The following is a 13,852-nucleotide window of genomic DNA, read 5'->3' as shown; positions in this document are numbered from 1 at the left end:
CTGGCCCTAATTCAACAAGAGTCAAGTGATGAATGGTAATTATTAATATCAATAACAAAACAATAATTATGACTAACACTTATAAAGAATTTACCAATTAGGGGTGCCTGCATGGCTCAGTCAGTTAAGCATCCAACTTTAGCTCAGGTCATGATCTCACAGCTCATGAGTTCGAGCCCCATGTTGGGCTCTGTGCTGACAGCTCGCAGCTTGGAGCCTGTTTCAGATTCTGTTTCTCCCTCTCTCTCTCTCTGCCCCTCCTCCACTCACTCTCTCTATCTCTCTCTCAAGAATAAATGCATATTAAAAATTTTAAAAAAGAATTTACAAATTTCTAGTCATTCTTATAAATGCTTTACATACCTTATTCAAGCTTTACAACACCACGGAGTTGATTTGCTTAGTCACCCCATTTTACAGGTGAAAAATATTATGAACAGGGGTAGAGTGCCTTGTTCAGGGCCACACAGCTAGTAAGGAGCACAGCTGTGAGAGGTGAATCCAAGTAATGTGGTTCAAAAATCCATATTCTTTTTTTTAAAAATATTTATTTATTTATTTTGAGAGACAAAGATTGGGGAAAGGGCAGAGAGAGAGAGGGAGAGAGAGAGAATCCCAAGTGTAGGCTTACAGAACCCCCCCACACTGGGCTCAGTCTCACAAACTGTGAGATCACGACCTGAGCCAAAATCAAGAATCAGATGCTTTCACCAACTGAGCCACCCATGTGCCCACCCATATGCCTCCAAAAATCCATATTCTTTTTTTTTCAGTTTGTATATTTATTTTGAGACAGAGACAGAGAGAGAGAGAGAAAAAATCATGCAAATTGGGGAGGGAGAGTGAGAGAAGGAAAGAGAGAATCCCAAGTAGGCTCCGCACCAGCAGTGTGGAGACCAATCTGGGGCGTGAATTCACAAACTGTGAGATCACGACCTGAGCCAAAACCAAGAGTCAGACATTAAACCAAGTGAGCCACCCAGGAGCCCCTGAAAATCCATATTCTTAAACACAATGCATATTGCTGCTTGCCTGTCATTAAATGTGTCTTCATAAAAATTTTTTAGTTCAGGAACATATACTTGTTAATGTTTACTTAATGGATAAAAACCACCAATATATCTTTTAATTTTTCCTTTTTTTTAAAATAAAATATCAAACCACCTTTTTTTTTATTTTTGAAATGGCCCTAAGCTTTCTCTCCATTTTACGAACATTAATTAACAAGTTATATGGAGATAGCCAAAAAAATTAAAGTGCTTGAATAATGTTTTGAACTCCAACATTTTGCCTAGTTTTGTTTATGCCTCAACATATTTGGCAACAATATGTTAAACTGTATTTTTAAATTTTTTTAATGTTAACTTATTTTTGAGAGACAGAGAGAGAGCGAGAGCGAGCATGAGCAGGAGAGGTGCAGAGACAGAGGGAGACACAGAATATGAAGCAGGCCCAAGGCTCTGAGCTGTCAGCACAGAGCCCAACACAGGATTTGAACCCACGAACCACAAGATCATGACCTGAACCAAAGTCAGCCACTTAACCAAGTGACCCACCCAGGTGCCCCAATATGTTATACTTTTTAACTTACCATTTTGTACTAACAGAGAATCATGTTGCAAGAATTGTAGAATATGTTTTATGTATCTTACTATGCCAATCTTCTCCTTAGATTTAATAAAATTTGAAAAGAGAGTCCCTCTTCTATTTCTATGTAGTTTTCTTCTTGATAGATCAAGTTAGTACATTCTCTTCATAAGAATGAAATGAATTCCTCGGGGCGCCTGGGTGGCTCAGTCGGTTAAGCGTCTGACTTTGGCTCAGGTCACGATCTCACTGTCCGTGAGTTCGAGCCCCACGTCGGGCTCTATGCTGACAGCTCAGAGCCTGGAGCCTGTTTCAGATTCTGTGTCTCCCTCTCTCTCTGACCCTCCCCCGTTCATGCTCTGTCTCTCCCTGTCTCAAAAATAAATAAAACGTTAAAAAAAAATTAAAAAAAGAATGAAATGAATTCCTCCCTTTTAAAATACTGTCCCTTGAATGGGATAATACATCAGCTCCTTGGCTTTAGAACCTTTTTATTCTCAATTGTTCGAACAGTGCCCCACATCAAAGAATATCCAGCAAGCTGCTGTAGGGAAAGTAAGGTTATGGTGTCTGGAGACCTCTCTTTTGACGTTCTTTTGCCACCACATGTAATTGCTTCTTGAGGGGCTCCTCAGATAAGCAGAAACTCAGTGCAATACAACCTGAAAATCCTTGTATTAACTGCAGAATCATTGGCCCAGATTAATTTGGGGTAGGAATTTGATGAAATAAAATATTTCACACTTACAATTTGAAGGGCATGAGGATAGGGAAAAGAAAGAGACCTTCTTTAAGCACTTTGAAGAATTTTCCAGGGAAACCATGAAAGCCTGAAGATTTCACTTTACAGAGCTTTGTAATTATTAACTCAAGTTCTTTAATGGTTATAGTGCTGACTATTCAGGTTTTCTATTTCATATTGGTTGACTTTTGGTAGTTTATGGTATTCAAGGAATTGACTTCTGTCCCTTCTTATAATAAGGAAATGAAATTTCTGACATCTATACCAATGATTCTCAGCCACATCATGTATCAAAACAACCAATGTATCCTTTAAAAAAACACAGTTAGCCAGGCTGGGCTTCAGGCCTTCCAACTTAATAAGGGGATATGAGGAAAGGGTCAGTGTGGCAGAATGTCTGTATTTTTAGAAGGTTTTGCAGGTTATTTTGTCATGTCAACATAGTTCCAACTATTATCATAAAGTCCAAAATACTTTTCTATGATAACAGCCTTCTCTTCTCCCAACAGCCCCTTCTCTCACCATCACAGTAAAATTCTTTCTCTGTAATAAACATTACACTAGATCAAACTGCACCCTCCTATATCTATCTATGCCAGCTGCCTTATTTCTTATTCTTCTGAAGTTGCTATTGATGAACTTCCCCTTGGCATATACTGAGAAGCATTACTCAAACAACTGAAACATTAAAGTCACCTATTATACCTACTGCTGGGAATTCTGAATGTATGCCAGGGGAAGACACTATCAGGCCCAGAACTAAGGGAAACGATGTTGCTATTGAACTGATTATCAATTACAGCTATGGATGCTATATCTTACCATAATTTTATTTTCCTTTCGGTCAAAAAGAGGCTTATGATAACATTTCTGGTTTGCCTATAGAAAGTGTGGAATACTATAGGGCATGAATTTCTTGTGGTGACTCTTACTTTACAATATACGATTTTGTAGCACAGCCCTCTTTGCCCCACGTATTGTACTCTGCTTCTGTTGTATAATTTTTGGCTGGATACAGGGCTACCCAAAAAAAAAGTCCATTTCCCAGAAACCTTTAGTGTGATCATGTGACTAGGTTCTCACCAATGTCAGGTAACCCCAAATGTGCTGTTGCAACTTCCAAAAATGTTCCTTAAAGTAATATTCTTTATCTCTTCATCCGTCATTTTCACCACTTCTCCAACCATCTCACTACCACCATCTTGGATCATGAAGACTGAGGACTATGAACAATTGCCTTAAATGGAGAGCAGTGACTTGGAAGAAACTTGGGTCCCTACTCCCTTGGTTGAAAACTCCCTCTCACTCCCTCTCCTTCTCTCTATAAAAGTATGTATATATGTGTGTGCATATATACTTAGATACACATATTATGCATGTGCTTCTTCAAATCACTGACGAAATAATATATGATACTAAATAAAAGCTTATAACTGTCTCAAAAAATCGCACAGAACTTCAGAAATGCTAACTAAGTTGGTGACAGCTTATAGAAAACAGCTGACACCATCTGTGCTACTGGGCTTCGTACCAATTGTGAAATCTCTAATGTGAACATTTATCATGAAAAATATCACATTAGAATTTTTAATTTATCTGAAATAAACTATAGCATTAATATAAATTGAAATCTCAGTTATATGCCCCAGAAAGATTATACAATATAATTTCTAGTATATTAAAATGTTCTCTATATTACAAGAAAATGGATTTCTACATCAGTACTTTATTGTACTATGCATGCAGTCTATCGAAAGCGTGTAAAAAATAGTAGTGTGTGCTTATATATGCAGTCTGAGTCATTGAAAACATTTAAAAAGTAGCTAACGCATGCACATGTTTAAATGAGCTTTCTTTGAAAAGGCAATAAAGATGTCAAAATTAAAGTCCCTTCACAAATAGCTTCTCAATTTACCAGTATAAACAATAATTTATGCTAAGTGAGCAGTAAAGAACTGCATTTCATTCAGTTCAATCGCTTTTGCACCGTCCAACATGAAGAAGAAACATGCTGGTCACAAATTGTTTCGAACTAATAAATGTGTTTTCTTGAATATTCAGTGCAAATCTGACAGACGATTCCAAGTTTTCTATTTCCATGCTGAACTATATTCTTACTTTGATGTCTGGGTCACAGCCACAAAACAGTGCAAAAAAACTTCCAAAGCCCCCTGGCTTACTGACCTTTGTAATTTTTAGGAAAACACTGTGAATGATGTTCAGCCCACGGATCCAAGGGCAATTCAAAGTGAGGAACAGTACATACAAAAGCGTGAGAGGGGCTCCAGTTCAGATGGCCGTGGAGGAGATTCCTGAACTCACCTCCTCCCACAAACACAGTGAAAAGGCAGCTACATATGGTACAGCTTCCTCTGAAGAAAACGTAAAAATTGGCATTGCAACTCCTTTGTATCAATGAACAAGAGAAGGCCCACATTAAAGCAGATGGTAACACTGAGGACCGGAGAGGTGAAACCTGTGCTGGAAGCCACACCCTGAATGCAAGCTCCATGAGAGCAGAGTCTGTTTTACATTCCACTGTATCCCCAGGGCCTACAGTAGAAACTGCCTCATGAAGCAGGAGCTCAATAAATCACTGTTGGGGAGGTGGTTCAAAATGGGGTCATAGGAAGATCCTGAAATGACCTCCTCCCATAGACACGTGTACATCTACTTATAGAAACCATTCCCTGTGAGAACGAGCTAACCAGCTCCTCCACAAAAGTGGACAAAAGGGCCACAATCAGACAGAGAAGAGGCACAGACATTACCTCACCAAATCCCCACCCTCGGCACAGATTGCCACAAGTGTGAGGGATCTTCGAATATGGAACTTCTCCCTTTGCAACAAGGGGTTTGTGTTCCACGTCAGGCACCCCCAGCCTCGAAACCTACGTGACAAACACAAGCCTCCAAAATGTCTGGCATTTGAAAAGCAACTGGACTTAACATCTGGGAGAACTACAGGTCGGTGAAGAATGGAGATTCTGCTCCTAAAGGGTTACACGCAGATTCACCAGCCTCAAGACCCAGTGCAAAAGCAGTAGTTTGAAAAGAATCTGAATCATATGCGAAGGAAACTCATTCACGAATCTTAAAGAGACCGCAAGAGGGGCAAAGAACTCCTGGAACACTACCCAGGGAAAGAGATGCTTGCAGGCACCATTTTTATGTTCTCCCTTGATCTGGTCAGTGCTGCCATTGCCAAGCACAATTTTTGCACATTCTCTCCAGCTAGTGCCCGCTGCCTTTCCCCACCCCCTCCGCCCTTTGCCCAGGTGCCGTGGCCCTGCCAGAGGCAATCCGTGAGCACTACATCCCCACGTCCTAGTTCCACAGCCCCGAGCACCCCACTCCCCCACACTGCCCCACCAGAGGCAGTAGGTGAGTGCTTCACCCCCACCACTCACACAGACCTGCCAGAGGCAGCAGGCAAACACTCTGTCTACCCACTGCCCTTGCGGCACCCCAAAGCCACCCCATGCAGGGCCCACCCAAGGGCTAACCCCTTGACCACCAGCTTGTAGTGGACAGGTGTGATTGCATTTCTGTACCCAAGGGGTCTGAATCAATCAGCGAGACAGTATGAGGGACAACCAAGGAAAAGATCAAATAGTAAGTTACAGCTCTCACAACAAGGCCACCTATTCGGGAATGGGAAAGATAGATATTATACAGAGAAATGAACACAGAGTCAACCAAAATGAGGAACTGGGAACATGTTACAAATAAAAGAATATGATAAATCCCCAGGAAAAAAAAAATCTTTATTGAAATGGAAAGAAGTAATTTACTTGATAATGATACAGAATTCAAAGTAATTGTTATAAAGAATGTTCACTGAGAAGGATGGTTGAATGCAGAGAAAACTTCAGCAAAGAGACAGCAAACATGAAGAAGTACCAGACAGAAATGACAGAGTTTAAAGTATATATAATAGCTGAACTGAAAAATACATGGGCGGGATTCAACAGCAGACTAGATGAAGCACAAGACGGATCAGTGATTTGGAATTCAGGGCTGTGGAACTCACCCAAATGAGGTACAAAACAATAAAAATAAAACTTTTAAAAGGTGAAGACAGCTTATGGGATTTATAGAACAACATCAAATGAAGTAACACTCATACTACAGGGCTCCCAGAAGGATACATGAAAAGAAAGCAGGGTGGGGGGTGCACTTTCTTCCCAAGTGCACATAGAACATTCGCCAGAACATATCACATGCTTATCACAAAACAAGTTCTAATAAATTAGAGATTTTTAAAACTTTTTTTAAATGTTTATTTATTTTTGAGAGACAGAGAACAAGCAGGGGAGGGGCAGAGAGATGGAGAGACACAGAATCTGAAACAGAAACATATTTGCAGAAATGATGGCTAAAAATTTCCCTAACCTGGGGAAGAAAACAGACATTCAGTTCCCGGAAGCCTATGGAGTTTCAAATAGTAAGAACCAAAAGAAACTCTTAACACACATTACAATTAAAATGTCAAAAGTTAAAAAGAGAAATTCTTTTAAAAAGCAAGAGAAAACAACTTGTTACATACAAGGAAACACCATAAGGTTATCAACAGATTTCTCAGCAGAAATTGTGCAGGCCAGAAGGGAGAAACATGATATATTCAAAGTGCTGACAAGAAAAAACTTGCAACCAAGAATTCTCTACCAAGAATACCCTATAAAGAGAATTGGAAAAGTGATAAAAAGTTCTCCAGACAAGCATACACTAAAGAAGTTCACCACCAATAAACAAGCCCTACAAGAAGTTTAAAGGAACTGCTTTCGGCTGAAAAGAAAGGGTACTAAATTACCAATAACAAAACATAAAGTAAAAATCTCCCTGGCAAGGGTAAATATATAGGCAAGGAGGTGGACTAATTGCTTATAAAGCTAGTACAGAGGTTAAAAAGAAAAAAGAGTAGAAAAAATAACTCTTTTAATTAGATGGGGGAGACATAAAAATGTAAAATGTAATATGAAAAACATATTGATAGGAGGAAGTGAAAATGCAGGTTTAGAATGCATTCAAACTTAACTTGCTATTAATTTAAAGTAGACTGCTGTGTTTGTGTGTGTGTGTGTGTGTGTGTGTGTGTGTGTGAGTGTATCTCCCCTTCTTATATGTGACCTTCATGGTAATCATAAAGCAAAAATCTAAAAAGACATAAAAGGGTAATGAAAAAGAGATTTAAGCATAATACTATAGAAAGTCATGAAACCACAAAAGAAGAAAAAAGAAGAAAGGGATAGTGAGAAACTACAAAACAGCCAGAAAACTGAACAGAATGGGCTTCTCAATACCATACCTATCAGTACATAACCATCAGTAATTGCTCCATATGGACTAAACACAGACTAAATCCTCCAATCAAAAGCCACAGAAAGACTGAATGGATTAAAAAACAAGACCCAACTATATGCTGCCTAGAAGTGACAGTGTCAGATGTAAGGACACACAGAGATGGAAAGGAAAGGGATGGAACGAGATGTTTCGTGCAGATGGACACCACAGGAAAACTAGGGTAACTACCCTTCTACCAGACAAGAGACTTCAAAACAAAGACTGTGATGAAAACAAAGAAGTGTATTACACAACAAAAAGGGTCAATCCAAGAAGAACATATAGCACTTGTAAACATTTATGCACCTAACACAGAAGCATATGTGTGTGTGTGTGTGTGTGTGTGTGTGTGTGTGTGTGTGTGTGTATAAAGCAAATATTAACAGACCTAAAGGGGAAAATTGACAGCAATACAATAATATTAAAGGTCTTTAGTATCCCACTTACATCAATGGGTAAACCATCCAGACAGAAAATAAATAAGGAAACATAAACATTGGCCTTAAACGACACATTTGACCTAAAGGACTTAATAAATACACCACACTCTACCCAAAAGCAGCAGAATACACTTTCTTCTCAAGTGCACATAGAACATTCGCCAGAACATATCACATGCTTATCACAAAACAAGTTCCAATAAATTAAAGATTTTTAAAACTTTTTTTAATGCTTATTTATTTTTGAGAGACAGAGAACGAGCAGGGGAGGGGCAGAGAGATGGAGAGACACAGAATCTGAAACAGGCTCCAGGCTCTGAGCTGTCAGCACAGAGCCCGACGCAGGGCTCGAAATCACAAACCGTGAGACCATGACCTGAGCCGAAGTTGGACGCTTAACCGACTGAGCCACCCAGATGCCCCCAATAAATTTAAGATTGGAATCATACCAAGTAATTTTCTGTCTGCACTGGTATGAGATTACGAACCAATTATATGAATAAAACTGGAAAAATAAAAAATATACAATGATTAAACAACATGCTACTAAACAACCAATGGGTCAACAAGGAAATCAAAGGAGAAATCAAACAATATTTTGACACAATAAAAATGTCAATACAACATGCCAAAATCTGTGGGATACCGCAAAAAAATCTGTGGGACACTGCAAAAGTGGTTCTAAGAGAAAAGTTTATAACAACACAGATCTACTTTAAAACAAGACAAATCTCAAATAAGCAATCCAAATTTACACATTAGGAACTAAGGGGAAAAAAAGCCTAAATTAGGTAGAAGAAAGGAAATAACCAAGACCGGAGTAGAAATAAATCAAATAGGGACTAAAAAGACATTGGAAAAAAAGTCAGTAAAAGATGGTTCTTTGAAAAGATAAAATTGGCAAAGTTTTTTCACTAAGAAAAAAAACAGACATGGCCCAGATAAATAAAATTGAAAATGAGAAAGGAAAAATTAAAACTGATACCATAAAAATATAAAGGATCATAATTATAGACCAACAAATCAGACAACTAAGAAATAAGTGGATAAATTCCTAGAAAGAAACAATCTTCCAAGACTAAATCATGAAAAAACAGATAATCTGAATAGGACAAATATTAGCAAGGAGATTAAATGACAAATTAAAACACCTTGAAACAAGAAAGGTTCAGGACCAGGAGGTTTCCCTGGTAAAGTTTAGCAAACATGAAAGTCTTTAAGTTTATTTTGAGAGAGAGAGAGAGAGAGAGAGAGGGAGGGAGGGAGGGAGGGAGTACAGAGCCTTATGTAAGACTCAAACTCTTACAGTGCAGAGCCTTATGTAAGACTCAAACTCACAAATCATGAGATCATGACGTGAGCTAAAATCCAGAGTGGGATGCTTAACCAACTGAGCCACCCAGGTGCCCCTAACAAACATAAAAGATGTAATACCTATGTTTTCCAAATTCTTCCAATAACCAAGGAAGTAGGAATAGTCCCAAACTCATTTTATGAGGCCAACATTACCCTGACACCAAAACCAGACAAGGACACCAAACACACACACACACACACACACACACACACACACACACACACAATAATAATAATAATAATAATAATAATAATAATAACAATAAAGTAAATAATCACAGGCCAATAATCCTGGAAAATAGAGGCAAAAATCTTCAACATAATATTAGTGAACTGAAATCAACAGTACACTAAAAGGATCATACATCATCATGAAATACGACTTCTATAGATGTAAGGATGTTTCAACATCTGCAAATCAAACAATGTGATACAGCACATCAGCAAATTAAAGGACAAAAATCATGTGATCATCGCAATAAATGCAGAAAAAAGCATTTGATAAAATGTTAACCTCATTTAGGACAGAAACTCTCAGTGAGGTGGGTATAGAGGAAACATATCTCAATGTAATAAAGGTCATACATGACACTCCACACTAAAATCATGCTCAACAGTGAAAAGCTGAAAGCTTTTCAATTAAGACAAAGAACAAAACAAGGACCTCCACTCTTCCCACTTTCATTCAACATAGTATTTGAAGTCTCGGCCAGAGCAATTAGGCAAGGAAAAGAAATTAGGACCAAGCTGGAAAGGAAAGAAGACTCCACAACACAACACAACACAACAAAACAAAACAAAACAAAACCTGTTAGAATACATGAATTCAGAAAAGTTTCAGGGTACAAGATTAATATACAAAAATATGCTGTGTTTTTATATACTAACAAAAACTATCAAGAAGAGAAATTAAGAAAATAACCCCATTTACAATTGCTTCAAAAAGAATAAAATGCCTGGGAATAAACTTAATCAAGGACTGAAAGACCTATATTCTGCAAACTATAAGACACTGATGAAATAAACTGAAGAAGACACATAAATGGAAGATTCTTCTATGCTTATGGATTCAGAGACTATATTGTAAAAATGTCCATATTACCCAAAGCAATATACAGATTCAATGCAATCCCTATGACATTTTTCACACAATAGAACAATCTTAAACTACGTATAGAAATGCACAAAAAAAATCCTCAGTAGCCAAAGCAATCTTGAGAAAGAACAAAGATGAAGTCATTGTGCTCTCTAATTTCTAACTATATCACAAAACTATAGTAATCAATACAGTATGGTATAGGCATAAAACACAGAACAATAGAGCAGAGAGTCCAGAATGAACACAAGCAGACAGAGACAATTTGTGATACATAGGCAAGAATACACAATGGGGAAAAGACAGTCTTTTCAACAAATGGTGCTGGGAAAACTGGATGCCAATGCAAAAGAATGAAACTGGACCACTATCTTACATCAAACAGAAAAACTAACTCGAAATGAATTAGAGACTTGAATGTAAGACCAGAAACCATAAAACTATTAGAAAAAACCTATAGATGGGGCGCCTGGGTGGCTCAGTCAGTTAAGTGTCCAACTTTGGCTCAGGTCATGACCTCACAGTTCATGAGTTCGAGCCCCGCATCGGGTTCTGTGCTGACAGCTCAGAGCCTGGAGCCTGCTTTGAGTTCTGTGTCTCCCTCTCTCTGCCCCTCCCCTCCTTTCTCTCTGTCAAAAATAAATAAACATTAAAAAGAAAAGAAAAGAAAAAACCTATAGAGGGTAAACTCCTTGGCTCTGCCCTTGGTGATAAATATACATTTTTTGTTACCTGACTCCAAAGGCAATGACAATAAAAGTAAAGATAATAAACATATGGGACTACATCAAACTAAACAGTTTCTGCAAAGTGAAGAAAACCATCAACAAACCGAAAAGCAACCTAATGAATGGGAAAAGATATTTGCAAGTCATATATCCAAATAAGGGGTTAATATCCAAAATATATAAAGAAATCATATAGCTGAACAACACAAAAACAAACAATCCAATTAAAAAATGAGCAGATGTCTTAATAGACATCTTTCCAAAGACATACAGATGACCAACAGGCACATGAAAAGATGCTCAACATTACTAACCATCAGGGATATGCAAATCAAATCCATAATGAGATATCATACTTGTAAGAATGCCTATTTTTCAAAAAAGACAAGGAATAACTAAGTGTTGGTGCAGACATGGAGAAAAAGAAACCTTCATGCATTATTGGTGAGAATGTAAATTGGTACAGAAGCTGTGGAAAATGTTATGGACGCTCCTTAAAATTAAAAACAACTGCCACAGTGCAGAAATTCCACTTTTGGGTATTTATCCAAAGAAATCACAATACTAAGTCAAAAAAGGTATATGCACCCCTATGTTCATCACAGAATTATTTAGAATAGCCAAAATATGGAAACAACCTATTTATAGATGAATGAATAAAAAAGATGCAGTGTATACATACAATGAAGTACTACCCAGTCATTAAAAAGAATGAAATCTTGTCATTTCTCCCAACATGGATGGACCTTGAGAATGTTATGCAAAGTGAAATAAACCAAACACAGAAAGACAAATAACATATGATTTCACTTATGTATGGAATCTAAAAGGCAATACAAATAAACAAATACAACTAAACCAAACAAAACTCATAGAGAATAGATTGGCAGCTGCCAGAGAGAAAGGAGGTTGGAGGGGGTGGGTAAAATTGGTGAAAGGGATGAAGAGACACAAATGTCCAGTGATAAAATAAATAAGTCATAAGGATACAATATACAGCAAGGTGATTAAAGTCAGTAATATTTAAAAGTTGCTAAGAAAATAAATCTTAAAAGTTATCACAAGAAAAAAGTTATAATTTTGTATGGTGGCAGATGCTGAAGAGACATTGTGCTGATAAATTTTCAATATATACAAATGTCAAACCTGATGTTTTACACCTGAAACTAACATAATGTATGCCAATTATACTTCAATAAAAAAGTAAGAAACTTATAAGAACACATTTCCTTAAAAAGTTTTACAGAAATGTTTCCTTCATGCTTTGCATTATCATCCTCTTTCTTTCTTTTTGTATTTAGTATTTACTAAAATGCAAAAGAAACCTTCAGTAAACAAAAATGAGATGAACTTTTATCTTCATGTTCTACTGAAATAGCATATATTTTAGCAATGACTTACTTTTTTCCAAAAAGTGTAAATTCACATTTTCTAAGAAATTTAATCTTTAAAAGACCACTTGAAAATATTCATTTGGCCAGAGGACTTTAATTCACAAGAATATTGATTTTTACATCATTAAATGATCTTAGATTATTTATGAACACTATAATGACAAGGAAAAATACATTGTCTGATTGACAACCCCAGTCTTAAGAAACCTGATGACTTTTTATAAACTAGACAAGTTTTATCTTCATTATATATAACCTTCTTATCTAGATAAAATTTACTTTGAATCAATTTTGTTTTTTTATTAAAATAATACATGTATGGAGTTTTAAAAGTTGAATACTATATCAGATAACTCATGTCTCCTTCCACACTAAGTCTATTACTATTACTTTAGATCGATTCATTTTCAGTTTTTTTATCTATTTTGTCTGGTATTTTCTGCATGGGTATAAATAGAATATTTATGCTAATCTTTGATTTTTTTAATTTTAGGTATAATCTATTGCTTTTGTCCTTTGGGAAATAAGGACATAAGTCTTACGCTACTCTTTTCTCCAACACATATACTCATATATTCAAAGGTTTTTATAATTTTTGGTTAAATTCATATTCGGTGTTCATTATTATTGAAAATAAATACATATTGTCCTTGACTTAACCACATATATATTTAAGTTTATTACACTTAATTTATACAATTATTACTTTCCCTGTACTCAAATATTCCCTATTTCTCTTTCACTTGATTGTAAAATAGAGTTACAATCTCCTCTGAATATAGTCAAATCTATGATTTAATTCTTCACTTGTATGTTTTCTTGAAGATATTGCTTCTGAAGTTTATGCCTCCTCCTGACCCAATCTTGGCTGACTGCCTTGTGAAGCAACTCCATACCCACATCTGTGGGAATTCCCTTTGCCTTTCTCATTAATTCATTTAGAAAATAATTATTGAAGGGTGCCTGGATGGTTTACTCGGTTAAGCATCTGACTTTGGCTCAGGTCATGATCTCACGGCTTGTGGGTTGGAGACCCACATCGGGCTCTGTGCCGACAGCCTAGAGCCTGGAGCCTGCTTCGGATTCTGTGTCTCCCTCTCTCTCTGCCCCTCCCCCATTTGTGCTCTGTCTCTCTCTCAAAATAAATAAACATAAAAAATTTTTTT

General features: G+C 37.0%; 1 protein-coding gene across 2 annotated transcripts in view; it reads right to left on the bottom strand.

Moving 5' to 3' along the window:
• MALRD1 (MAM and LDL receptor class A domain containing 1) overlaps positions 1 to 13,852 on the bottom strand; it is a 776,428-nt gene that overhangs the window by 377,081 nt on the left and 385,495 nt on the right. The gene's annotated exons all lie outside the window — the stretch shown is intronic.

Source organism: Panthera onca, chromosome B4 (assembly GCF_046562875.1).
Source record: "Panthera onca isolate mPanOnc1 chromosome B4, mPanOnc1 haplotype 2, whole genome shotgun sequence".
Lineage (NCBI taxonomy): Eukaryota > Metazoa > Chordata > Mammalia > Carnivora > Felidae > Panthera > Panthera onca.
This window is presented reverse-complemented; position numbering and strand designations above follow the sequence as displayed.